Source organism: Furipterus horrens, unplaced genomic scaffold (genome assembly GCF_987537825.1).
Source record: "Furipterus horrens unplaced genomic scaffold, mFurHor1.1.pri manual_scaffold_8, whole genome shotgun sequence".
Taxonomy (NCBI): domain Eukaryota; kingdom Metazoa; phylum Chordata; class Mammalia; order Chiroptera; family Furipteridae; genus Furipterus; species Furipterus horrens.
This window is the reverse complement of record NW_028327178.1, coordinates 54,099,509-54,106,909: the sequence shown is the minus strand read 5'-3', so window position 1 is coordinate 54,106,909 and position 7,401 is coordinate 54,099,509. Positions and strand designations below refer to the sequence as shown.

Sequence of the window (7,401 nt, the reverse complement as noted above, 5' to 3'; positions counted from 1 at the left end):
TGGAGGGAGGGGGAGGGGGAGGGAGTCAGACACTCTTTTAGATTGTTTCATATAAAAGCGAAGTATAATTTATCCTAAAAGGTGCAGTTATCCTAGAGATTATCTGTTTTTAGCCTAAAGGATGTCCTAAGGAAGGGCTAAGATAATAGGTATAGTTGGAAAATAGATAATTTCTTCAGGGCCATCACAGTGGTGTGTGCAAGCATTCCCACCAAACCATCCAAACCATCTTCCTTCCTCCCTCCCTCTCTCTTTCTTTTACTCCTTTCTTTCCTTTCCTTTCCTTTCCTTTCCTTCCCTTCCCTTCCCTTTTCCTTTTCTCTTTTTTCTTTCTTTCTTTCTTTCTTTCTTTCTTTCTTTCTTTCTTTCTTTCTTTCTTTCTTTCTTTCTTTCTTTCTTTCTTTCTTTCTTTCTTCTTTTTTTCTCTCTCCCTTTCTTTCTAGCTCCCTCTCTCCTTCTGTCTCTTATTTCTTTTTCTTTTTCCTTCCTTTAATCTCTTACTCTTATTCCTCCTTCTTCTCCCCCAACCCCGTCTCTTTCTCTTTCTCTCCTGTTTAACAAAAATTCTTTGACAATCTGGTATGCACCCAGAACATCGACCATGATCTAAATAGTTCTATGTATATTCTTCTGTGGACAAACTTCCCAGGCTTCAAAATCATTGCAGAACACTATGATATGCACTGAGGAAAGACAACTGGAAAGTAACTCAGTGTTCCTGTGTTCTTGGGTGCTGGGCTCAGAAAACCCTGTTATTAACCAGGCTTTTGGGGCCTCTGCTCCTTAGAGACAGAAAGGGTCAATCAAGGATCTGGGTTTGAGGGCTTAAAACTTGGCCTTGATGACTTGTCACAATATCAATTGTTCCTTTGACCACTACCTAGCCTGCAGACATACTGAGTTCCTGAACTCTACTCTCAGCTGGATTCCTGCTGCTCCCTAACCCCAGCCCTTTGCCCCACACTGTCACTCCTCTCTGCCCCCACCTTGCCCTGAGAGCACCCCCCCTCCCCCCACTGTGTGGTGCTCTGCATGGCTAACTTTTGCAGCCTGGTCTTCCCTGCTCCCACTGGTAGAACCTCGCCGGACACTGCTATCGATGGATTCCATTAGCTCTATGCTCCTCACAGTGGGTTTTAACAATGAGCTGACTCCCTGTGAATACCTGGTTCACTGCTAACCTTGCTTGATTGTAGTAGGGTTGCTATTCCAAGCTCAATTCAGCTGCTCCAACTGTGGGTACATTTTTTGGATTTAATAGTTTTATTTTTCAAAATGTATAGCTGGTGGGACCTTCACCAGAAGCTGGGACATCCACACCTTTGGTGTTTCTGATGTAAATTAGTTGAGCTCTGTGCTTTGAAACTAGTTGAATAAGTCCTTTACTAAGGAGGTCCTGAAGGGCGACTCTACCCAGGGAACCATGAATCTTCAGTCTGTAAGACACAACAGCTGGAGTTATAAGCTTATATTTGGGAACTTCCTTACAGATTTTGTCACATGTTACTTTGTCAAACAAGACCACATTATTGAGCTTGTCTCGAACTTTGCCTTTGGATGACTCCTTTATAACCTTGCCCCCAGATTTGTTCACTGGGTCTTTGTCTTTCTTGGATAACTTTCCAGCATCTTTCTTCTTGTCGTCCTTGGGCAGCTGCTACCATTGCTGCCTCCATAAAATGCTGGACAAAAAGGAAACTGTGAGTACTTTAAGTCCTTGTTTTCCCCTGGATGTGATGGTAGTGTTCACACATTGATGGCTCAGCAACTTTTACTTGCAGTGATTTAAGAAAATTGCTTTATCTAATATGAACTTGAAACCTAGCAAACTAATTCTGTAAGTTCTGGGTCTGCTTCTTTATATGAATGCAGTAAAGGGATTCATTGGAGATGATGACCATTGGGGTCACATGTAGTAAAGACTTATTATATTTGCTTTGTGCTCACAGAGCAGTCTAAAGTTATATTACTTTTCTTCTTATTGTTACTAAATATAAGTGGAGTGTGAGCATGTCTACTTTTGACAGGTATTGAGATAATTAGTAGTTGAACATCTCTGTTAGAATGAACAGCAGTCTCTTTTGTCTTATAATTTTTTTGTAAGGTTATGAAAATAATTTTAAGTACTATCTTCTGAGACAATTATGTCTTCAGAGGAAATTGTTCAAATTTTCTCTTGAAGGTCTTCACTTTATTCTTCTGTCCTATCTTTGAAAGTGATAGCTACTCTTATGTGAGCTAAGTATGTCAGAAGGCAGTTTTGATTATTTCTTCTGTAAAGGTATAGAGGGCACTGGAGCTGAAGTCTATCACACTAGATATTAAAATTATAAATAATCACCACAACAGATTAAATAAACTAAAGCTTTAAAAATGTCACAATACAATAGAGTACTTTCTTATGAGCTGGTGGCGACAATAGTAAAAGAGACATAAAGAATTTCAAAGGTTTTCAAATTTAGCTAATGGGATTTCATTGATTGTCATATTCAATAATATACACTGAAGCAGACGGGGTAACATTTTAGTGAAAAATCAGAAGTATCATAGCCATGTGACCTCGGTAGGTTACTTAACCTTTCTGAGCTTTAGTTTTCTCAACTATAAAAGGGGATCATCACATAGAATTGTTGTTCACATTTAATTCTCTTTAAAGAGTTATTAGTGTTTAGCATGGAGCATTGTATATAGTGCTCAATAAATGTTACCTAAAGAATCAAATTAGCTTCAGGTTTCTTTTTGTAATATGCACGTGGTAACTAGTCTCTTTGTAACTATCATCAATGGTCCCCACCTCCTGATAGTCATGCCCTAGTGAGTCTCCTCCCAGATTGTGCCAGAGTTAGTCTGTGTGACCAAAGGAAGATGCCAGAAGTTATAGCGTGTCACTTCTGAGATTAGGCTATAAAAGTCCATGACTTTTACCATTTTGGGCTCTCCACACTGTGGGGAAGACATTCAGTCTGCTAACAGTTACACCTACTTGGCAAAAAACTAGGGTATCCACCTGGGGAGTAACTGGGACCTACCAACAAACATGCAGATGAGCCTGGAAGTAGATTCTCCAGCTCCAGATGATGGCAGTCTTTGCTCACAGCTTAACTGCAACTTATGAGAGAGCTGGTACCAGACTCCTCAGCACCTAAAATAATGGAGCATGGTGTCTTAGATTTGAAGAGATATTCTTGTTTCCCTAAGTCACATCATAGTTACGCAATCAATCTTTTTTTCTTTTTCTGAACCACACTTCTTAAACTGCCATGATCTTTATCTTTGGAATAAATGATTGAATTTCTGAAAAAAAGATGCATAGGCACATTTGCCATCTATGGAGACTTCAACGATTATTGACCAACTGTGAAACTAACCACTGTGCAATTTTTTTTTTTTTTTTTTTTTTGCATTGAAGGTGCTACTAGAGATGTTGATGGTGGTTTAGAGTGACTGGGAACTTAAAACATATGAGAGTGTTTGAGGCAGGCACACAGAGAATCACCTGGGTGTACAGGGACCTTGTTCTTGTGCCTTATAAATCACATCCACAGATCACTGATAGACTGGTCACTCAAATCATGGGATAGCATGCAGCCAGTGTCGGAAGTAGTGTGAGGTGAGAGGGATGAAGGAAGAAAGAAAGGAATATAAGTGAGGTGCTTCAGAATTTCTCCATAGCAATAAGGAGGTAGTTTGTCAGCAGAGGAGATTGGGTCTCTAGAACTAGACTTTTGTGTGTTCATTTAAAACCAATGTTGATCATTAACATTCTCATAGTGTTACAGAAACAGGAGAGTCCAAAAATCCCCGGAGTTTGTTGCTGGGGGATGGGGAGAAGGAAGCAGCTTTCAGAATGCCTCCACATGCCTGAGGCTGATGGCCGGTGTCTTTCATTAGGTAAATTGCTTTAATAAGCCTCAGGTGGATGGGAGGAGTCTTAAACCAGGTGATGGTATGGAAAGCACACAGAGCCTACGTGGGGTTCTGTGAATGGTCAGAACTGTTGGCAACACCCACTGCATCAGAGGACGCAGTCAGTGATATATAGGCAGCTGCGAACACTTTAGGCGGGGCACGCTCTGGGGCTGTCTCCCTCGCTGGTGAGTGTTTGCAGAGGTGCTCTGGAGAAGGAGAGGAGATCCACGCAGTTTGCAGGAAGAAGGCAGTTCGCACGGAGGCTGAGAATCCAGGTGGTCCTGCATTGAGAGCTGGAGGACACCACAGCACAGAAAGGACCTCCCCAATCAGATTGAGTGATTGGCAGCTGCTGGTAAAGCTGAACTGTGCCTAGGAAGTAGGGAAATGGTGTTTCTGACCCCCCTAAAACTGGTTAGGTTTGGTAGAGGGGAGGCAAGGATATGTGTAACTGTTAAATAAACAATTTTTCTTTCCACTCAAATATAATATTCAGAGTTGTAATTTTTGACGGCGGGCAATTGGACCCCTAAGTAAAGAGCCCGTGGGTTTGTTTTCAATTGGAGCAGCCCAGGGGTTCTGTAACAATAGTGCATTTAATAGGTCATCAAAGAGGTAATGTCTTAATTATAGGGCAAAATCTAACAGAACTATCATGAGCTCCATATTTATTGCATAAATATTATTTCTGCTTTGTAAATGCCTTGCAGACTCCTCCCTTTGTGTTTTCTCTCCATTACCTAACACAGTACTTCAGCTGTAGTCTTTTGACTAACCCTCCAAACCATTCACCACAATACTGCTACAAGCTTCCTACACCATCACCTTTATTTCTTGTAAATTTCAACATATGCTGTGGTCAGCAGAATGATGCCCCCTTCCATCCTGCTTCCCCCCTGCAAATGTCTACAGTCTAATCCCCAGAACCTGTGAAGATGTTACCTTATATGGCAAAGGAGAATTAGATTTGCAGGTGAAATTAAAGTTGCTGTGGTTTAATAAGAAAGATATTTGGACCTTGTGCCAGCTCCTGGCACAGAGCTTCTAAAACCTTTGTAATTTCTGGAGTAATAAGGGTGATAACAGCATCTTTCATTGTAATGAGGTAACTATTGGTGGGTCCCTTAGTAGCATCAGGATAGGAGCTGGTCTTTAGAAAAGCCAGGCCTTAATTAGAAGCTTAGAATTTTTGGCTTCATCCCCCTGACCTCTGGGGAGGTAAAGGGGCTGGAGATTGAGTTCATTACTAATGTTCACAATCATGCCTACAGAATGAAACGTCTATAAAAATTAAAGCGATGGAATTTGGGAGCATCTGTGTTGGCAGGCACATCTGTGTGCTGAGAAGGTGGCATACCCCAACTCCACAGGGACAGAGGTTACAGAGTTTCCTGAACTCAGGACCTTTGCCTATATACCTCTTCATCTGGCTGTATTTGTATCCTTTATTATAAACTCTTACAGTAAGTATAGCCTTTTCCTGAGTTATGTGAGTCATTCTAGCAAATTATTGAATCTTGGTGGGGGAGATTGTGGGAACCCCTGACTTTGTAGCCAGTTGGACAGAAGTGAGGCTAACCCAGGGACCTGAGACTTTGCAAATTGTATCTAAAGTGAGGACTTTCTTGTGGGATGAACTTTTAAATCTGTGCAATCTGATGCTAATGAAGAGTAGTTAGTGTCAGAATTGAATTGTAGGGCACCCAGTTGGTGCTGGAGAGTTGGAGAAGTAGTTTTGGGAAATACACAATGTATTTGGAATCGAGAGGGGGAAAAACTCAGTTGCTAATCAAATGACCCTTAAAAAGGTAGAGTATCCTGGATTATCCAGGTGGGCCCAATATAAGCATATAAAATCCTTAAAACTAGAAGAGGGAGGTAGATGAGGAGATCAGAATAGCACCACATGAAAAAATGTGACCCACCATTGCTGGCTTTGAAGACAGGAAGTAAGCATGAGCCAAGAAGTAAGGGTGGCTTCTAAATGCTGCAAATGCTAGAAATAGTTTCTCTCTTACATCCTCCTGAAGGAATACAGCCTTGTGAACTTCTTGATTTTAGCTCAGTAAGACTCATGTAGGACTTATAACCTATAGAACTATAAGATAATAAATTTGTAATTTTTAATCCTCTATATTTGTTGACAGTTGTTACAGCAGTAATAGGAAACTAATACAGAAACCATATTGATTTTGGTCTTATGTCACTCAAGACAGTACGCTACTTCCTCTCTACCTGTTCCAGTGCCTTCCTACTTTAACATTAAATTCTCATTTGTCTTTGTCTTGCTTTCCAGCTAAAGTTAACATTTCTTGAGTGTATATTTACAATTAATTCTCATATCTGCAGATTCTGTGTTTGTGAATTCGTCTACTTGCTAAAATTCATCTATAAACAGCCCCCCCCCAAAATCATTCACAAATATGTGCAAGTGACAAAAGGAGTTTCCTGCAAGCATGTTTCCAGTTGAGTTCAAACAAGGCTACGTTCTGCTTTCTTGTTTCAGCTTTCATGCTGTAAACAAGTATCCTTTAGTGCCATGGTATGTGTGTGTGTGTGTGTGTGGCATTTTTGCGCTCTTTTTGTGGGTGACTTTACTATTTAAATGGTTCTCAAGCATAGTGCTGAAGTACTTTCTAGTGTTCCTAAGCACAATAAGGCTGTGATGTGCTTTATGGAGAAATTATGTGTGTCAAATAAGCTTCATTCAGGTATGAATCATAGTGCTATAGGCTGTGAGTTCAATGATTATCATCTATCTATCCATCTATCATTTATCTATTAAATAAGGTGTCTTTAAACAAAAACACACATAAAACAAGGTTACATATTGATTTGTTGACAAAAATGTTATAGCCAGTGGCTTGCAGAAACCTACCCCTGTATTTCCTCTAAGAATAATTGTGAACCTTGAATAGAGAGAAATGATTGTTTTGTAGTCACTAAAACAAGCTAACACAATGTAGGCACATAGAAGCTATTTAATAACTACCTTCTATTCTAATTGATGGGGGGGGGAACCCCAGAGCAGATAACATTTTTTTTGTAGTGAAGTATGTGCCATGTGTTTTATATAAGTTTTATTTGTTCTATGTAAATATCTTCATGTCTGGTTCAACTAAGACTGAGAATGGAGTGCTCTCAAATATATTGTTGTTCCCTAATAACCGTATAGCTTATATAAGCTGTTTATGTCAGTGAAACTAGAACATGTCTATGTTAAAAGATCAAGAGCTCCACCTTCTCATTAAAAAAAAACTTCACCTGATGACATGCTTATTGATTTTAGAGAGAGAGGAAGGGAGGGGGGAGAGAAACAGAGAAATATAGATGTGAAAGAAAAACATCAATTAGTTGCCTCCTGTACATGCCCTGACTGGAGATACAACCTGCAACCTAGGTATGTGCTCTGACTGGGAATCAAACCTGCAACCTTTCTGGTGTATGGGTTGATGCTTCAACCACCAGGGCTCCACCTCTCATTTGGGTGGG

The 7,401-nt window shown here is 40.3% G+C and overlaps 1 pseudogene; it reads right to left on the bottom strand.

Moving 5' to 3' along the window:
- Positions 1-1,270: 1,270 nt before the first annotated feature.
- Positions 1,271-2,958, bottom strand: LOC150002924 (small ribosomal subunit protein eS25 pseudogene; annotated as a pseudogene).
- Positions 2,959-7,401: the final 4,443 nt, after the last annotated feature.